Below are 22110 nucleotides of genomic sequence, written 5' to 3'. Positions count from 1 at the left end.
TGAATATTTTATTTCAATACCAACAAATCTTTGAAATTCTTTGGAATATTTGAAAAGACTCTGAAATATTTGAAAGTTCTTTTAAATCTTTGAAAATATTTTGAATCAAATTCCCTTCCTTCTCTTTCTTATTTCTTTCGTCTTTTTTATTTTTATTATTGTCAAATCATGATAAAAAATCATTTGCAAAAAATAATCACCAAAGTTACGACACTCATATAGCACCCTTGTGAAAGCAATACAAATTTGAGCAGCTAGGAACAGCAACGAAACCACGATCATCGCACATCGTGGTTTCGTTGCTGTTCCTACCGGCTTCAATTGTGTTGCCTTGATAAGGATGATGTATGATTGCCATAAACTTAGTTATTATTTTTTACAAATTATTTTTGAGTGCGATTTGTAAATAATAAAAATAAAAAAAAAGAAATGACAAAGAAAAGGAAGGGGATTTGGTGAATTGCATTTTCATTTTTCTTTCCTCTTTTTTATTTTTGTACAAAGAATGTTTTCTTTCTTTTGTAGGAAATTTTTTATCTTCTTTCAAATTGCAATAGGAACATTTTATGGTGATTGTCCAAATTTGTTCTTTGAATTCATGGTTTTGTTCTCAAGAATTCTGCACATTAATGGATTATTGGACGTTAAATAAGATTTTAAATTTATTTTAATCTAATTTAAATTTCTCAAATTTCAATTTAGCTGCATAGAAAATTGTCCTGAATTTGGAAAGTATGCATTCAAGTAGTATTTGTCCTTTATACTTTTAATGAATAATTTCGGTAACACCATGATCTCTAAATCACCTCATAATAGAGAAATTAAGTATACCACCTTTTTTTCAAAATTGTTCGAAGTCTCACTTTAGCCAACAATTATAATACCAATTTCCAACTTTAGGTTGAGGAATAATTCAAATTATCCATGAGCTAATAAGTTTTAACTTTTAAGAAATACTAACCTGACTTTTCCCAAAGCTTAATAATAGTAGTTTTATGTTTTGAAAAAGAAATTTCATATTATTACATCGATTTAAGAGATCGTCTATAAACTATGTTAACACTTCAGGAGCGCAGAGAAAGTTCTCACAAAAGATTTCTTGCAAATTAAACTTTTTGGTAGGGAATTTTGGAATTTTATTAAGAATTCGTCTTTTTTTGGTAGTAAATTAAATTTTTTGTTTGAAAATACATATTTTTTAATTGAAAATGCAACTTTTTGGTAGAGCATTTTTTATTTTTATTGAAAATTCATCTTTATAGTAGAAAATAATTGTTTTTGTTTAAAAATTCTTTTTTTTTATTTCGAAAATCAATTTTTTGGTTGAGAATTCTTGAATTTTATTGAAAATTTGTTTTTTCGGTAGAAAATTAATGTTTTTGTTTAAAAATTCATCTTATTGGTTCAAATGTAAACAGATAGGTTTTAAAGTTGAACTACTTTCCCAAAAAAAAATTTTTAATTTTCTTAAAAATTAAACTTTTTGGTTGAGAGTTTTTGAATTTTATAAAGATTCACTTGTTTGATAGTGAATTAATTTTTTGTTTAAAAATACATATTTTTCAATTGAAAATAAAACTTTTTGGTAGACAATTCTTTAATTGTTTGAAAATTCGTTTTTTTTGTAGAAAATTAGTGTTTTTTTTTAAATTCTTCTTTTTTAGTTAAAATTCGCCGTTTCTGGTATTAAACTATTCTTTTTTATTTCCAAAATCAACTTTTTGGTTGAGAATTCTTGAATTTTATTGGATATTCATTTTTTTCGTAGAAAATTATTGCTTTTTTGTAAAAAATTAATCTTTTTGTGTATAAATTAATCTTTTTCATAAAAATTCAACAAATAGGTTCTTAAGTTTTACTACTTTCTTAAAACTTAAACAAAATTTTTGTCTTTCTCAAAAATTAAACTTTTTCGTTAAGAATTTTTGTATTTATTAAAAAATCTTCTTTTTGGTAGAAAATTAATCTTTTTGTTTGAAAATTCATCTTTTTTAGTTTAAAATTCAACTTTTTGTTTGGAATTTCACGTATTTTGTTGAATAAGTATATTTTGTGATAATAAATTAATCTTTTCGTTTAAAACTTAATCGTTGTTAGTTTAAAATTCCACTTTTTGGTTGAGAATTCTTAAATTGTAATAAAAATTTGTCTTTTTTGGTAGAAAATCATTCTTTTCGTTTAAAAATTCATCTTTAATATTTGAAAATTCAACGTTTTGATTCAGAATTCTTAAATTTTGTTGAAAATTCGTTTTTTGGCAGTAAGTTTAACATTTTCTATGAAAAATTTTTTTTTCATTTGAAAAATCATATTTTTGTTTAAAAGTTCATCTTTTTGGTTATAAATATGACAAGAAGGTTTTAAAGTTGAGCTTTTTTGGATGGCGATTCAAAATTTTAGTTTAAAATTTATCTCTTTGTTTGTAAATTGAACTGTTATGTTGTAAATTAATCTAGTTTAGTTGAAAATTCAACTTTCGGGTGAAGAGTTCTTGTATTTCCTTCGAAAGTTTTCTTTTTTGGTATAAAATTAACTATTTTATCAAAATTTTATATTTTTAATTTGATAATTGAACTGTTTTGTATAATAAATTCCTCATTTTATCTTGAAAGTTCATTAATTTAAAAGGCAAAAAAAAACTCAAATATTTGGTAGAAAACTCGTTCTTTTTTTACAATTAAACATTTTTTTTTAATTAAAAGTTTGACTATTCTATTTTTGGTCAACTGTCAGATAAAATTCTATTAGGTAAATTTCAACACTTACTCTGAAAATGACTTTTTCATTTTAATTGTTCATTTATCACCGAAGTTGACTTGACTTGGTATAAGCACAAAAAAAATCGGGTTTTACCTGAAGGCTACGTTAATTTCTGGGGGGGGGGAGGGGTGTCATAACCAAATCAATGGTTGTCAATCAGGGAAGGGTTAAATATTTCCCAAAGTTGGTAACGTAGTTAATGAATGATCCCTAACCGATTTCAAGACCCAACCGACACATCATAATAATGTAATTTAAACTGGTAACCTGTTCCGTTTAAATCATGACATTGTCAGAGGTTATGTTACCTGGGACCCTAAAATAAAATTTAAACAGAGAAGAAAAAATACGAATTCTCACAAAATCTTCATTGAAAATTTCCCGAATTCTATAGCCTAAAAACAAAGTGTAACAGGAAGGTTCTGGCTACCCTCTGTTGTAAATAAGGCACCGCAAATTCCCCTGAAATTGGAAAGTATACATTCAATTAGGATCGTTACTTTATACTGCTGAGTATCGCACACCTTAGAATTCTAAAAGGAAAGAAAAAACACCAATATCTAGCCAAATCGTGAGTGAAAATATCCCGAATTCTATAGAGGTATAGACTATAGACTATAGAGTATAGAGTGTAGCCTGAAGCCAAAGTGTAATAGGAAAGTTCTTTAGGCGACAAGCGTGACACTATAGAAGTAATTGCAGAAAGTTGTGAAGCTCGCAGTTTGGTTTGGCTATTAGGGAGAATTTTTCACGCTCCTCGCCCCCAAATAGGTGCAGGTCAGGGCCGCCAATATTTAGAGATGATCCCAAAGCCGAGGTACTAGACTACTAGAACTAGACAACCAGACAAAATCTTGGATTTGAGTGCATCATCTCGAGTGGCGGATAAAGGTTTGACAACGCGACAATATTTTGAACGGTTCATCGATCCGTGAGTAAACGGTTTAAAGAAGACCGATCCTAGCTAGCTATATACTTATGCCTACTTATAGACATACCTCCCCGGACGGTCGGGTCGGGAAACACTGTGTCACCAGCAAAACCTCGTAGTTGGTTCGCTGCCTTTGTAGGTCGTAAGTATGGGCAACTTGTTGCACGAAATTCATGCCTGACGGGCTTCGACGAATGAGGCTCATACCTCATAATTGTCCCCGTGTCGTTGTCATTCTCGTTGTCGTTGTCGCAACGGATCATCTGCGCGCAGCTGCTGCCCACCTCTCGATATCCCATCTCGATGTCGGCAAAATAGAAAATACTTCCAAAAAATAATCCCTCCAAAGAGAAATAGAAGCTCTTCAGACATTTCCCGGAATTTCGGCAAACGATCTCATTTTTTTTCTATGCAACCACTTCTTAGATGAGGTGCAAAACTGATCTTGGTTCGAGATTCTTCGACCCGGGAAGAGAATTGAAATACAGTTTTTGGGAGTACAATGAATATCATAATATACTCTCTTAAAAACTTCTCTTGGACATTTCTACGACATGCATTGAAAATTTATTTCCAAAACGTAAGGTAACGCTAGAATACATAATGTTGCTGATTCCAATTACTGACATTGATATGGTACCTGACATGTAATGGAAAATTATAAAGCGAATTTTTTTTTAATGTACATTATTTCTCAGAACACTTGTTCCGGAAAAAAAAATTCTGCCGGTGCCAAAAATTTTCTTAACATATAGTATAAAATGCGCGTATTTATGGAATTCAAAGAATTCATGGAATTTAAGGGATTCGTGAAATTCGTAGAATTAAAGGTATTCATATAATCCCAGAATTCACGGATTTCATCAAATTAGCGGAATTCATGGCATTTACGGAATTCAGGAAATTCCCGGAATTCAACGAATTCACGGAATCCAAAGAATTCGCGGAATTCAAGGAATTCGTGAAATTTAAGAGATTCTCGGAATTCATCGACTTCACATAATTTATGTTATTGGAAAATTCATGTAATTCACGGAATTCACTGAACTTACGTAATTTATGGAATACACGTAATTCACGTAATTCACGGAATTTAAATAATTCGTGAAATGCAACGAAATCATAGAATTCATGAAACTCAAGAAATGTATTAAATTCATTAAGTTAATAAAATTAAATTAAATCACGAATTCACGATATTTATGGAATTCATGGACTTTAATGAATTCCTTGAATTCCACGAATTCCGTAAATTTTTCGAATTTCGTGAATTCCACGAATTCCGCAAATTTCGTGAATTTCTTAATTTCCATGAATTCTGCGAATTACATAAATTGCTCGAATTCAGTAAATTTCGTAATTACAGTCTACTCCTTAAATTTCTCGAATTACGTGAATTTTATAAATTGCGTGAATTCAAAAAATGGTATGAATTCCGAAAATCCAGAGAATACTGTGATTTTAGTGAATTCCTTGAATTTCGTGATTTAAGTAAATTACTTGAATTCTATCAATTCCGTGAATACCTTCAGTTACACTAATCCGTAAATTCCCCTTATTCCTGGAGTTTCATTAATTCCGTGAATTTTACGATTGCCATTCATTTCGTGGATTCCTTTAATTTCGTGATTTTCATAAATTCCATGAATTCTTTAAATTCCATAAATTCCATGAATTCCATAAATTTCGTGATTTCCTTGAATTCCATGAATTCTATTAATTCCGTGACTGTCAATTTCATGAACCCCGCGAATACCATAGATTTCGTGAATTTCTTTATTTCCATGAATTCCGTGAATGTCATGAATTCAGTGAATTTCAAGTGTAGAGTTCCAAACATTTTTGACATTGTAGATGAGAAGGAATTAGAAACAGAAGAATTGAAATTTTTTGAAAATCGACCTAGTTGTGTAAAATATTATCGAGGAATCGCAGAAAGTTTTTCTATGGCAAAGGATTGTATAATAACTAAGGTGGCTCAAAAAATTCTTTTTTTTCTTCTAAGATGGTACACGAGAAAAACGTTCATTTTTGCGTAATATTACCCCTGAATTTTGGCAGAATTAAAAAATATAAGTTTTAGGGGTCTTGAAATAAAATGAACATTTAATTTACAAATATCAGTTGCGAAGGTTGGGGGGGAGGGGGCACTAAATATATATTTTTTCATTTTCCCGAAAATGCAACCCTATTATGAAAAATTTCGAATAGAGTGTTGACTTTACGGATTTTACTAAAAATCGAAAATAATCAGTTTGAAAATAATATAATTTCATATGTGTGTGTGTATATATATATAATGTATTTTTTCAAATGCAGATTTCTCCAAAATTACTTAAGCTATTTCGATGTTTCTTTTTTTTTAATTAATAATAATAAATAGTAGCTTATGTTTATATAAATAAATTATTCAAATCCTAATTTCTCGAATATAATACACTTTAAACTTGAAACAGTAAAAACTGACTAATTCGACGACAATTTTGACTGATTCAAATAATGCGGATTCGACGACTAACGTATCAGTAAAAATTTACCCTAAAAGTCAGTCAATTTGACTTACTAATGTACTCAATAAATTTTAGTTATCCAATAAGTTGAATTTTCATCTAAAAAGTCAGTTTTCCAATAAATATGGAATAATTACATTTTTAATTAGGAAATTTAATTTTCAAGACAAAAAAGCTAATTTTCATCATAATATAGTGAACTTTTCGAGAAAAACGATGAATTTTCAACTAAAATTATAAATCATTAACAAAAAGAATTGATTTTTTAAAAAGCAGTTCACCTAGTAAAAAAGTAGCTTAATTTTGAAAAAAATCGATTTTCCGCAAAAAACATTAATTTTCTACCAAAAAGGGTACATTTTCAAGAAATTAAATGAATTTTAAACCAAATAAATCAATTTTTAAACTAAACAAAATTTATTTTAAAAAGAATCAATTAAAAACAAAATGGTTACATTTTCAATGAAACAGATGAATTGTCAATCAAAATGATAAATGACTTTAAAAAATGAATATATAACTCAGCAGTTCAACTCTGAACCGAGTAGTTCAATTTGTTTGAAAATGATAATTTTCCGACAAAAAGATTGATTTTCAACCGAAAAAAAAAACAATTTTTCACAAAGCACATCAATTTTTAACTAAATAATTGAATTTTCAAGAAGAAAAAATCAATTTTCAACTATAAATGGAATGTTTTGTTGAAAATTCGTCTTTTTTTGGTTAAAAATTCAATTTGTATGAGAAAATTCGTCTATTGGCTTGAAGGTTTAAGAATTTAGGTTAACTTTTACTTCTTTCATGACTGAAAAATCTTTGTTGGAAATTCGCCTTTTGTTTATGAAATTAATTTTTTTTAATAAAACTTTCACCTTTTTTGATTGAATTATCAACTATTACACTTTTTAGTTAAGAATTAATCTTCTTACGTCAAAAATTTAATTGTTTTTTTGAAAATTTTATTTTGTTTAAAAATTCAAATATTTTGTAAAGAAGTCCTCTTTTGTGGTAGGGAAATCTTTTTTTTTGTATCAAAATAAAAATTCAAGGGATTATAACTTCAACTAAATAGTGCAAATTTTAAATATTTTATTCAAAATTTATTTTTCTTTTGTTTCTATTATAAATTTTATCACTTGGTTGAAAGTCAAACTATTTGTATATGAATCCGTATTTTGTTGTTAATAATTTATCATGTTATTAGTTAAAAACTTCTTTCTGTGGTTGAAAATTGATCCATTTTATTTTCTGTTGAAAATTGTTCTTTTTCAGTTAAAAATTCCACTATTCTTTTGAAACAATTTCGTTTCAAATTTTTCTTTATTAGTAGAAACTAAATTTTCTTGGCAAAAAATTCATCTGTTTGGTTAAATTTACCTGTTTTTTTATTTATAAAGAAAACGCTTTTGGTTGAAATATACTACTTGGTTGAACTAATTCGTTACAAATTCATTTTTTTTAAATTCGTGATTTTAATTGAAAATTCATTACTTAAGTTGAAAATTAAATTTTAAAAAAATGTATGGTTAAAAATCAATAACATTAATTGAAAATTTGGCTATTCCTTTCTTGGATTAAAATTTTTTTCAGTTGCAATTTTATCTAGTTGGTTGAAGATTCACTTTTTTTCTATGTTGAAAGTCCGTCTTTTTAGGTAGAAAATTAATCTTTATGTCAAAAAATATACTTTTTTAATTCAGCTATGGTAGATTGAAATTAGAACTGCTTTGGTAAAAATTTATCATTTGTAACAATGATTTATTATTTAAGTTGGAAATTCATATATTTTGTAAAAAAAATTATTTGGATATTAATTTTTTTAACTGAAAGTTTAAGTATTCCATTTTTATTGTTGCATTGGACTTTTTGTTTAAAAATTCAACTATTTGGTTAAAAATTGACGTATTTTGTTAAAAATTCGTTTTTTTCGGTTAAAAATTAATCTCTCAATTTCTTAAAAAGTTGCTCATAAAAAGATTAAAATCATCACGTTTATTTGCCCATAAGAGGAAGAATCGTGCGATCTGATCGTTAAACTTGAAGTTCATCCTCCCGATAAAGCTTGCAGGCTCTCGCTCTCGCTCTCGAAGAACAAAACTCTGATCGCTATAAATTTATTTATGCCAAAGCATGCTCGAATGCTGCACTACTGGTTCCCGATAAAGCGACTGCACGAGTCGCATGAATACCGACACGAAGATGCGTAATTCAGTACATAATCGTTACTTTACTCGCGGTTGGAGTATCGACGGGAAGTGAGTATAGTCGGGAAGAGAGTATATGTGAGACGCGAAGTGAGTATAGTACTGGTCCGAGCATCGCCCCGCATTGCATTTTCCGCAAACGGAGCCATTTAGCCATTTAGCCATTTAGTTAGTCTTTCGCCAACTGGGGACATAACGAGAGATGCCAGAAGTGTTCCAGGTGGCAGCTGAGACGACATACCACACCATAGCAAATAGCAAACAGCAAATAGCAATAGCACATCCCGTTTCCGTACATAGGTCGTGCGTCGTGCTTCTCCGAGCTTGGCTGGCACGCATGCCGTCAACCTGAGTCTCGAGCAGAAGAAGGAAAATCATTTTTAACGAAGAAAAAAAATTTTTTAACCTTCAAATGTGGTCATGCGGTCACACAGACCGCACCATGATTTCATCCCTCCAGGTCATGATTATCAGCATCTTTATCACAGTGTTAATTAATCATCCTTACACTCTAAAATTAAGTTAAATTAAATTTAAAATTAACAGATGAATTATTCAATATTACTGACTGAATCAGTCACTTGAAATCACTGATTTTTAATCAACAACTATTTGCTTTCTATGAACAAATTGAAAATTTATCTCTAAATTAAATTTCTTCATTAAATTCCGGATTTTTTCGTGGCACGTAGATGTTTCGTTTGATAATACGTAATTCAAATTAACCATAACTAACTGGTTTTTACATTGAAAGTTACGTATTAGATCAACAAAAATGACTGATTTAATGTGTGAAAGTTACTGCTTATTTAATTCCAAATCTTTAGATCAATTTATCTTTATTGGTAGAAAATAAATCTTCTTTGCTCAAAATTCTTCATTTTTTTGAATAAATTCAACAATTTTTTATTTAAAATTAAAATTTTTGGTTGAAATATCAGCTGTTACAATTTTTCGTTCAAAATTTATATTGTTTGGCTTAAAAATAAACTACTTGGTTGAAATTTAAACTACTTTCTTAAAATCAAAATTTTTTCATCAATAATTCATCAATTTAGTTTAAAACGAGTTTTTTTGTTGTTTGAAAATCAGTTTTTAAATTGGACATTTATATTTTTCATTTTTTGTTGAAAATAATTTTTTTAACTTCAAAAAATGTAATTGTTAAAAATTGATCTTTTTGTTAAACATTTTATTATTTGATAGAAAATTAATTTGATTTGTTGAAATTTTATTCAATGATAGTTGATTTTGTTAATTAAAATTCGCACTATTCTACTTTTTGTTAAAAATTCCTGTTTTTTTAGCTCAAAAGTCAACTATCTGGTTGTGGATTCAACTATTTTGTTAAAAACTCGTGTTTTTTTGTTGAATTACTCTGTTTTATTATTTATTTAAAAATAAAATTTTTTCAGTCGAAATATCAACTATTTTGATTTAAGAGCTCGATTTTTTCAGAAACTTTTTTTCAAATCGAAAATTCAAGTATTTGGTTGAAATTTCATGTATTTCGTTGAAAATTTATCTTTATTAGCAGAAAATAAATCTTTTTGTTTGAATTCAACCGTTTTGGATTTAAAATAACACTATCCTTTGGTTGAAAAATCAACTATTCGGTTGAAAGTTGAACTATTTTGTTAACAATTCATTTTCTTTGTTAAAGATTCAGCATTTTAGTTTGAAATTAGTTTTTTTTAAACTGGAAATTGAAGTTTTTCCATTTTTTTTTGTATTACAATCCTTTTTCTTCGAAAACAAATGTTATTTGCTGAAAAATAATACTTTTAGCTAAAAATTAAATATATTATTTAGTTAAAAATTTAATTAGTTTCTTGAATTTTTTTATTGAAAATTAATTTTTTAATTGAAATTTGCACTTTTCAATTTTTGGTTGAAAATATATGTTTTTTGGTTAAAAAGTCAGCTATTTGGTTAAAGATTCAAATATTTAGTCGCAAATTCGTTGTTTTTATGGATAAACTCAACTGTTTCATTTAAAATTAAAACCGTTTTTTTAATATCAAATGTTTTTTATTTAAAATTGAAATCTGTTGTGGTTTATTTGATTTCAATCATTTTTTTTTGCGAAATAAACTTTTTCGATTGAATATGAATTATTTTCAATAAAAATTGATCTTCCTTTTTCAAAATTTGTTTCTTTTTGTTGAAAATTAATTTTGCAACTAAAAACGTATTTATTCCATTATTAATTGAAAATTGATTTTTTCAGTTAAATACTCGTCTATCTGGTTAAAATGTCATATATTTTGTTGTAAATCTGTTTTAACTGAAAGTAAATAAATCTTGTTTGAAAATTCATCTTTTTTAGTAGAAAGTCAATCTTTATTGCACAAAATAATTTTTGTATTGAAAATTTTACTTTTTTTAAAGATCTATCATTCTAGTACAAAATTCGTCTTTTTGGTTAAGAATTTAAATATTTGGCTGAAAATCGTTTTTTTTCTCGTTTAAACTAATTTTTTTAAACTGACAGTTCAAGTATTCCATTTTTTGTTACATTTTTTTTTCAAATTGAACTAGTTGAAATGAAAATTCATATAGTTTATCGAAAATTATTTCTTTTTGGTAGAAAATTAACCTTGATAGCGCAAAATTCAATAGTTTTTTTAATTCAGCTACTTGGTTGAAAGCTGAATTGTTTGTTATAAATTTCTTTATTTCAGTTTAAGTTTCATTATTTTAGTTGAAAATTCCTCTCTGTGGATGAAAATTGGTCTTTTTCAGTTGAAAATATTTTGTTCCAAAATTCTTCATTTTATGTGGTTGAAAATTAAATTTTTAGGTTAAAAATGGTTGTATTTAGAAAAATATTCAGAGGGATAAACAAAAGTTTGGTTGTTACAACCAAATTTTTGGTGAATTTAGAAGCAACAAAACCGTTGAATTAAGTTATTCGGATTATTTTTATGTACCGTTAGGCTGATCGAACTAAAAAGTTTATTACGTTCAACAACATTTTTTCGTGTACACCAAAAACATTTTGTTTTGTAAACAAATACACTCTTTAGAATTAAACATTATTTTGTCACCAAAATAAAATTATTTGGTTGAAGTAAACAAACTTAAAAAAAAGGAAAACTGGTATTTTGTAAACAGACAATAACAAATATCTTAATTAATCGAGAAGACGCTAAAGTTAGAAAAATTAATTGATTCAATAAATGCTTTTAATTTGCAAAGAATTGGCTGAACTAATCACGACTTATTTTCATCAAAATAATCAATGATTGTATAAGAAATTGCGATAAAACCGAAATACTTCTCTTGATATACAATTTATTCTACTAAATCAAAGTCAAATCGAGGACGATCTATCACCACTGTCACTTTCTGTAGGAATCTAACTCTAAATAACAAACATTCTTAATTAAAAAAATAGTTGTAGCATTTTTCGAAAAAATAGTTGACACTATTTACACGATAAAACTTTATTTTATTCAAAAATTCTTTCGAAAGTCTCGAAATTCAAATGATAATACGTTATTTTCTCTGGCATATCAGCTAATATCAGTCATATTGAAAACTGGGGCTTTGGACTTCTGCGCAGACGCATTCGTGTCTTTGGTAGAAGCAACCAAATAATTTGGCACAAATAACCAACGGTTCGAAGATGTTGCAGTTTGTTGGTTTACTAGTCTATACAATACTTTGAAAAAAAAGCCACCTGTATAGTTGATTTGCTCCAATGGTGTATATCTTCTTTCAACCGTGTTTTATGATTAGCTGATGTTAATTAATCTAGATAAGGTAAGAATTTAATCAGAAGATGTTGGATTATGTTGGTATACTGGTCCATACAATCCTTTGGCAGAACCCACTTATAAAGTTGGTTTATTCCATTGTTGTATCTTCTATTAACTGTCTTGTATGATGAGCTGATGTTAATTAATCTTGACCTGGTAAAAATTTATTTAGAAGATGTTGGATTTTGTTGCTATACTGGTCCATACAACCCTTTAAAAGAAATCACCTGTATAGTTGATTTGTTCCATTGGCGTATATCTTCTTTCAATCGTGTTTTATGATTAGCTGATGTAATTGATCTTGATCTGGTAAGAAATAAATGACAAGATAATTGATATTGTTTGTATACTGGTTCATACAATCCTTTGAAAGGACCCATTTGTATAGTTAGTTTATTCCATGGTTGCATCATCTTCGTACCTTGTTGTAAGATTTGCTGATTTCTATTGATGCTGTTAACTTGAGAATTCAATTAGAAGATGTTATATTTTGTGACTATAATGGTCCTTACAATTCTTTGAAAGAACACATCTGTACAGTTGTTTTATTCCATTGTTGTATCTTCTTCCAAACGTGTTGCCTAAATAGCTGATTTTAATTGAGGTTAATAAGGTGAGAATTTAATTAGAAGGTTTTAGATTTTGTTAGTTCATTTCAATCATTCAATTTATTTAATCATTTGAATGCACATATCTGTTTAGGTGGTTTCTTCCATTTTGCATCTTCTTCAAACCGTCTTGTATGATTAGCTGATGTAAATTGATCTAGATTAGGTGAGAATTTGATTAGAAAATGTTGGATTATGTTGGTATACTGATCCATACAATCCTTTGGTAGAACCTGATGTTACTTGATGAAGTAAGAATTTTATTAGAAGATGTTGGGTTTGTTTGCTGGCCCATATAATCCATTGAATGCACCTATCTGTTCAATTGGTTTTCCCCATTACTGTATCTTCTTTCAACAGTCTTATATAATTAGCTGATGTTAATTGATCTTGATCAGGTAAGAAATTAATTAGAAGATATTGCATTTTGTTGATTACTAGTCCATACAATCCTTTGAAAGAACTCACCTGAATAGATAGTTTGTTCCTTGTTTTATTTTCTTCCAATACTGATATATGATTAGCTAATGTTAATTAATGTTAATCAAGTAAGAATTCAATTAAAACATGTTGGATTTTGTTTGACTGGTATAACCACAGAATTCAAAATCTTCTAATTAATTTCTTACCTGGTCCACATCAACCACTTCTTTAGTAATCACAACATTTTTGGTAATTACAAACAAATTTTCGTAATTAATATCTATTCTAACATCTATTTAACTGTCAGCTCGTGAAAGCCAGGAATCAGAACTCGATTAGATAATCATTTTCAAGTCTATGCAATATCAGGTGAAGCTAGTTGGAAAAAAGTAAATTCACGAGCACGACTGTATGACCATGTATCTATATGGTATACACACAGTTTTAGCGTTCACGCGCACGAACACACTACCTAACTCATACCAATTGAAGCAACATGCCACATCATTACGCTCCGCTAATTAATTGTGATTTATCGGCTCCAAAATGTTCGATGTACCGATCGGATGTTGCACGAGGAAATAACGTCGACTCGCCGGGCGAGATTCAAGGAGGCATTCTAGACAAGGCTCGTTAGCATCGACTAAAGCTTATTCTTTCATTTTTTCACTTCAAAGGGTAGTTATGAAAAAGTACTTCGTTAACCAAACATGTGTGACTTACTCCTGATTGTACTTTATAAATTTAATTTCAGAGTACAATCAAAATCGCATCAGCAAATTCCGGCGGAAATTGAGATTCTAACGTCACTTCCGATATAGTTTACTATGTCCTAACTTAGCAAAACATTTGTCATAATTTATAATTGAAAGAAACATTTATCATTGAAATAAAGTCCTCAAATTGTACAAATAAAGTTCTTCTTTTTTCATAATTTTAGGGAGACTATAATTTAGGGGTAATGGGGACGGAATAGAGAAACTGATTGGTGAGTACTCTATAGTCTATATGCTAAAGGATTTTCTTTAAATTCTTTTTTCTCAAAGGATGGTTCTAATTGGAGCTCTTAACATGCACAATCGAGATAAGATCAAAAATTTACTATTTTATAGTTTTATTTGTATAATATTAGACGTCTACTAATTTCAAAAAATAAGAACATTTTGAAAAATTTGGTGTTTTAGTCCCATATGCTGGAAGCTCTTCTTTTAGTCCCATTTTGTTCAGGAATGGCTTAAAATGAAGCAAAATGGCTCAAAATGTAAAATTGAGATAATAAAATGAAATTTGTTGCGTTTCTTTTTTTATTGTTTATATCAGTATTTCAATAATAAGAAAAATAAGGGAAATTGACTTTTTAGACCCCTGTTCTGGAAGCTTTTCTTTTAGTCTGATTATCTTCGGATAATTGAAGTACTCAAATTGTACTCAAAGTGCTCAAATTGAAGTACTTGTTATTTAGTATTAAGAAAAAATAAAATTCGCGATGTTATGGTTGTCTCTCTTTATATTAGCGAATAAAAAATATACACAATTGAAAAAATTCGGTTTCCTAGCTCCTATGATGGAAGATTTTTTGAAGTATGATTTTCTTCGGAGATAGCTCAAAATAAAACTTCCGGCATGTGGAATTGAGATACATAAATACAATTTTCTGTGTTCAATTTATTTATTTTTTTTTATATTAGTGATTTCGTAACAGGAAATATAAGAAAAATACTGAAAATTATATTTTTATACTCTTGTGGCAGCTTTTCTTTTAGTCCGATTTTCTTCAAAAATGGCTCAAATTAAAGCTCTTAGCATGTAAAATTTAGATAAGATAATAAAATTTGTTATTTTATAATTTTTTTATATCACTGCTTAAGCAATAAGGAAAAACGGGAAAATTTGCTTTCTCAGACTCTTCTGCTAAAGCTTTTATGTCAATCGGATTTTCTTCGAGAATAGTTGAAAACAAAACTCCTGGCATGTAGAATTGAGATAATGAAATAAAATTTGCTATGCTTTTTTTTATGTTTGTTGTTTAATAAAAATGAAAATGAGAAAATTTTCTTTTTAGACCCCAATTCTGAAAGCTTCTTTTCAACCGAATTTTTTTTCGCGGACGGCCCAAATTGAAGCGCTTACCATTCAAAATTTAAAACAGTTAAATTTGTTTTTTTATAGTTTTTCTTTATATTGATGACCAAATGATAAGAAAAATGGGTAACATTTGGTTTTTCAGACTACAATTTTGAAAGCTAGCTTTTAGTAGCTATTAGCTTTTATTAAAATTCTTTTCGTGAATAGCTCAAATTAAAGCTTTTGCATGTAGAGATTAAGGTAAAAATTACAATTTGCTATTTCATAGTCTTTTTTATACCAGTGCTTAAAAAATATGAAAATTGAGTAAAAATTTATGTTTTAGTCACTTCAGCTGGCATTTTTTCTTTTCGTCAGGTTTTCTTCGGGGATTGCTCAAAATTAAGCTCCTGGTATTTTGAATGAAGATATAAAACAAATCTGCTGTTTTTCATTTTTTATTTTTTGAAAATAGTGCTTTAATAATACGAAAAATCGGGAAAACTTGCTTCTTAGACCCTTATTCTAAAAGCTTTTGTTTTAGTCCAATTTTCTTTGAGATGGCTCAAATTAAGGCCCTTGGCATGTCGAATTTAAAACCAATGAAATTGGCTCTGTTTCAATTTTTCTTATTATATCAATGATTTAATAATAAGAAAAATGGGCAAAATTTTGTAAAAAAGTTTAATTTTAGGACCCCTCTGCTGTGAGCTTTTCTTTTATTCTGCTATTCTTTGGGAAAGTATTAAATTGAAGATCTTAGCATGTAAAGAATTAAGATTAAGCCTTAAATTTTCTTGTCTTTTTTTTATATCAGTGGTGTATATGATCATCAAATCAACATATATAATTTGTTTTTTTTTATTTTTTCGATATAAGTGGTTTGAAAATAAGAAAGATAACCATTTTTTATAACTTCAGTTCACCTGCCGACCTCTTCATGGACTAGTTTGTAATTTTTTTAAAGTCTTTTTTTTTTAATACTTATAGAAATTTTTTATTTGTCTAAATCTGATCAGGGCCAAACCAGATTACTAAAATTAGGAATCGATCAATATTTATCTTTCTTGTGCTAATTTATTACTTCAAATTTGCAACCTTGCTGATCAACTCTTAGAAATTATGTTACGGAGGCTAATGCTGGCTTGCAAATTAGAGGGTCTAGAACCATCAATCTATAAGCATCGATCTAGAAGTTAATTTGCCAAACTCTTCACGGACTAGTGTTAGATTTTTTTAAAGTCTCATTTTTTAAATACTTACAGACATTTTTAATTCGCCGACAGCTTAGCAGGGTGAGACCAGATTACTAAAATGATGAATCGACAAATATTTATTTTTTCTAGTGCTAATTTCTTATTTTGAATTTGAAACCTTGCTGCTCAACTCTTAGAAATATGTTACGGAAAATAATGCTGGATTGCAGATTAAATAGTTTAGAAGCATCTTTCTAGAAGCATCGATCTAGAAGTTCACTTGCCGACCTCTTCACGGAATTATTTTTAATTTTCTGAAAGTCTCATTCGTTAAATACTCATAGACATTTTTAGTTATTGAAAGCTTATCAGAGTGAGACCAGATTGCTCAATTGATGAATCGCTAAATATTTATTTTTCTAGTTCTATTTTTTTTTAATTTGCAGCCTTGCTAATTCGGGCGTGCAGATTAAATAGCCCAGAAGCATCAATCTAGATTGATCTAGAAGCATTGATCTAGAAGCACCGATCTAGAAGCATGAATCTAGAAGCATCTAGTCCCAAACTAAATAAGATAATTTGATTAAATACCTTAAGGAAAAAATTCTCTTCTTATTTGAAATGGGTAATTTAAAGACTCCTTATAATGAAGTCAGCATTTACTCTTTACTGGAAAGAGTTGCAAATCACAGTGGAGCAAAAAGGCATTAATCCACACGACTTTAAGCGCGTGCAGAAACGACATACTTATAAGTATCGTGCAAGATTCCCTAAACGGCACTCGTCTTCTGAAAAATCATCGCAAATACTAAACCATGCGCAGAAACGTTCAATGGGGAGGCCGCATGCATTTCGCATAAGCGCCGCCGACTTTTTGTGCAGCCTCACCTTGTTGATCGACATAAACATTACAGCGGCCCCCGGCTCACCGCGCGGCAGTGCGGAAAGGGAAGACTTTACTCCCGGCTTTACGGGGCGAAAACGTGGTGCGACGCGATCTGCGAGGCAAGTGGCACATACGAAAAACGCTGTCCTCTCATTTCTACGCTTTTTCTACCAGAATCAACCTCTTCCATTTGCGTACGCGAGATGCGACGTTTCAAGATAAAAAAAGTTTGCCAACTCGCATTAACAATTCGAAGGACTCATGTGACAATGACTCTAGTCAATGCCATCTCCTTCCAGCTTCTATTTATTACAAACCAGGAAAAAAACACGCTTCATTCTGAAAAACAAAACTGCATAAACATAATTGTGTTGATTCAATTCATTTGCAATTTTTACTGAACTGAACTAAATCAGCATGTTCATGCTGATCCAGTTTATTTCTAGTAACGCCATATTTCTTTTCTTAGATTTCCTCAAATAGTATGAGTTTCGAATTAAAGTTGGAGCCTACGAATTTTATCTGATTGATATAAAAATTGACTCAATTTTTTCGTGAATTAACAAAGTAGTTCAACTTTCAACGAAATAGTTGAATCTACAACCCAAGCTAATTCCTTTTCAACTAAACAATTGTATTTTTAATCAAAATGGATGAAATTTCTAGTGATCAGACGAATTCTCAAGAAAGTAAATTAATCTTGAACAAAATAGTCGAATTGTCGACGAAAAAGATTCATTTTCTGCCATTAAAGATAAATTTTCAACATAATTAATAATTTTTTAACCAAGAGGATTAATTTTCTACTAAAAAAGAAGAATTTTTAACAAATTACAGTAGTTTTAAACCAAAAATATTAATTTTCTACTGAAAAGGATGATTCATCAAAATTCATAAATTTGTGAAATATAATATTAATTTTCTATTGTAAAAGTCGAATTTTTAGTACATTTCAATCAAAAAAAGTTGCTTACTATTAAAAACGATACATTTTCAACAGTTTAAAATTGTGATAATAAAGATCACAAAATTCACCTGCTTTAGCAGAAATTACATCTTTCTTGGATAAAAAAGAAACTTTTTTGTTAAAAATTTAACAATTTTGTTGAAACATCATACTTTTTGGTTGAGAATTCTGTCGTTATTACAAATTCATTTCTTTTAAGAGAAATTTTAATTTTCTTGGATGAAATTCAACTGGTTGGTTGAAAATTAAACTATATTGTTAAAAATTTATACTTTTTGGTTACAAATTCTACTGTTTTGTTGAAAATTGAACTATTTGGTAGAAAAACTACTTTTTGCTTACATTTATTATTTTGGTATAGAAAAGAGAACAGAAATAATTTCTGGATGAAAATTCAACTATTTCTTTGAATTTTTTTAATTAAAAATTCATTTCTCTTAAGAGAAATTTCACCTTTTTGAATAAAATTCAATGGTTTGGTTGAAAATTAAACTATCTTGCTGAAGACATACTTTTCAGTTTGAAAATTCCACAACTTTGTTGAAAATGGAAATATTTCGAAGAAAATTTTCTTTTTGCTTACATTCATTATTTTCTTGTGGAAAACGGAACAGAAATTATTTCTGGATGAAAATTCAACTATTTCTTTAAATTTAAAAAAATAAAAAATTAATTTGTTCAAAGAGAAATTTCCACTTTCTTGTATAAAATTAAACTGTTTTGTTAAAGAGTCATACTTTTTATTTAAAAATTCTACTATTTTCTTGAAAATTGAACTATTACGTAGAAAAATTTACATTTTATTTAAAATTTATGATTTTGTGTTGAAAAATAAACTGAAATATTTTCTCGACGAAAGATCAACTTGAAAAGAAAATTTGTCGTTTTTACCATTAAAAATGCCCCCATTTTAGTGCAAATCTCATACTTCTTGGATAAAAAGACTATAAGCTATAGAATTCTAATATTTTGTTAAAAATGTATCCTTTTTGGTTGAAAAATTTGTCTTTTTGAAATGGAAATTCAATTTTTTTTCGTAGAAAATAGTTTTTTGTTAAAAAATCATGTATTTTAAGAGAAATTTCATCTTTTAGGATAAAAATGCAACTGTTTAGTAGAGATGTGTAAAAATTTTATATTTAAAGTTATCCTTTTTGGTTAGAAAATTCGTATTTTTTTATTGAAAAATCGGTGGTTTTTTTTTCGTAAAAACTAGTTTCTCAATTAAAAATGCATACTTTGATCGTAAAAAGTCAAATCAAATCTTTTTCAACAGAAAATTCAACTATTTGTTGAAAATGTATCTTTTTCTTTTTATTTGGAAAGATTGGGATAAATCACTTTGTTAAGAAATCAATATTTGTTAATATTTATATTTTTAGTTTAAAATTCATCTCTTTGGTTGAAAGCTCAACTATTTTGTTGAAAATTTATCTTTTTTAATTTAAACTTCTACAAATGGGTAAAAATTTAACTACATTGTTAAAAAAAAATTTTTTTGAAAGTTTATGTCTTTGGTTGAAAATTTAACTGTTTAGTGGAAAAGTCTTATTTTATTTCAAATTAATTTTTCAACTAAAAATATAACATTTTCCCATTTTTCTTAAGATTGATCTTTTTAGTTAAAAATTCTGCTTTTTTGGTCAAAAAAATCTTGATTTGAAATTTCATTTTTGTTGGGTAAAAATACGTCAGTTTCAACAATTCAGATAAACTTTTATTTTTTCTTGAGTGTAAAATCTTTAATTTTTGAAAATTCGGCTTTCTTATTGAAACATAAACTAGGACACTTTTTTCTTGGCAATATATTTTGTTGGGTTGAAAATTAGACTATTATAATTGAAGAAATTTAAATGAGATTGAAATCAAATTTTAAATCCTATTTAATGTTCAACAATCAAATTAATGTGCAGAATTTCTGAAAATAAAACCAAGAATCTAACGACCAAATTTGGACAACCACCATAAAATGTTCCAAATGAAATTTGCGAGAAGATAACATTTTTTTCCCTAAAAAAATAGAAGAATGTTTTTTTCTTTACAACAATAAAAAAGATTAAAGAAAAATGCGAAGGTAACCAACCAAATCCCCTTTCCTCTCTTTTTTATTTCTTTCGTTGTCTAACCTTGCTCGTTGGGTGCTTGATTTTATTTTTAAGAGCTCTGCACATTAAACTATTGTGTTAAGAATGTAATTATTTTGTTGGACATTCAAGTATTTTGTCAAAAGGCCATCTTTTATAATACAAATGACTTTTTTTAATTAAATAAATAAATAAATAATCTTTGCAAATCTTTTGAAATCCCCTGAAATCTTTTGAAATCTCTTAAAATCCTTAGAAATTCCGATTAATTAAATAAAATCCCTAATATCTCTTAAAATCTTTTGAAGGGCATTTAAAATATTTGCAAATCTTCTGAAATCCGACAAAAGCCCCTGAATCTTCTGAAATCTCTTAAGATTCTTAAAAATCCGAGTACTCAATTAAAACCCTTTATATTTCTTGAAATCTATTAAAAGCCCTTAAAATCGTTTAAAATCATTGCATATCTTTTAAAATCTCTTAAAATTCTTTTAAAAATTCCGAGTTATTAATTCAAATCCTTTATATCTCTTAACATTCGTTAAAATCCTTTCAAATCTGTTGAAACCGTCGAAAATCTTTTGGAATCCCCTCAAATATTTTTAAATCACTTAAAATCCTTGGAAATCCCGAGTTATCAATTAAAATCCATTATATTTCTTAAAATCCGTGAAAGGGCATTTAAAATCTTTTGAAATCTTTGCAAATATTCTGAAATCCGACAAAATACCCTGAAATCTTATAAAATCTCTGAAGATCCTTGAAAATCCGTGTTAATAATAAGAACCCTTTATATCTCGTGCAATCTATTGAAAACCTTTAAAATCTTTAAAATCGTTGAAAATTTTTTGAAATCTTTTTACATCCTTAGAAAATCCGAGTTTTCAATTAAAATCCTTTATATCTCTTAAAATCCATTTAAAGCATTTAAAATCTTTTGAAATATCTCGAAATCTTTTTAAATCTCTTAAAATCCTTAGAAAATCCGAGTAATCAATTGAAACCTTTTATATCCCTTAAAATCCGTTTGAAGCTATTAAAATTATATAAAAATTTTTCAAGTTTTTTGTAATCCGCTGGAATCTTTTGAAATTTCTTAAAATCCTTAGAAATTCCTATTTATTAATTAAAATCCTTTATATCTCTTAAAATCCGTTAAAAGCCTTTAAAATCTTTTGAAATCCGACATAATGCCCTGAAATCTTTTGAAACCTCTTAAGATCCTTAAAAATCCGAGTGCTTGATTAGAACCATTTATATCTCTTGCAATCTATTAAAAGCCTTTAAAATCTTTGCAAATCTTTTAAAATCTCTTAAAATCCTTTAGAAAATTCCAAGTAATTAATTAAAATCCTTTAAATTTCTTAAAATCCGTTAACAGCCTCTAAAATCTTTTGAAATCTCTCAAAATCCTTTTAAATTCCGAGCAATCAATTAAAAACCCTTTATATCCCTTAAAATCCCTTTGAAGACATAAAAATCCTCTTAATTTTTTTTTAATCTTTTGAAATCCCCTCAAATCTTTCAAAATCTCTTCAAATCCTTGGAAATTCTAAGTTATCAATTAAAATATTTTATATCTCTTAAAATCTTTAAAAGTCCATTGAAAGCACTCAAAACTTTTTCGAATCTCTTGAAAGCCTTCGAGATTCCGAGTAATTAATTAAAAACTGTTATATCTCTGAAAATATGTTAAAAATCATATAACCATTA

This window comes from Belonocnema kinseyi, chromosome 9 (assembly GCF_010883055.1).
Source record: "Belonocnema kinseyi isolate 2016_QV_RU_SX_M_011 chromosome 9, B_treatae_v1, whole genome shotgun sequence".
Taxonomy (NCBI): domain Eukaryota; kingdom Metazoa; phylum Arthropoda; class Insecta; order Hymenoptera; family Cynipidae; genus Belonocnema; species Belonocnema kinseyi.
The sequence above is the reverse complement of the archived record's forward strand: the minus strand, read 5'-3'. Positions refer to the sequence as shown.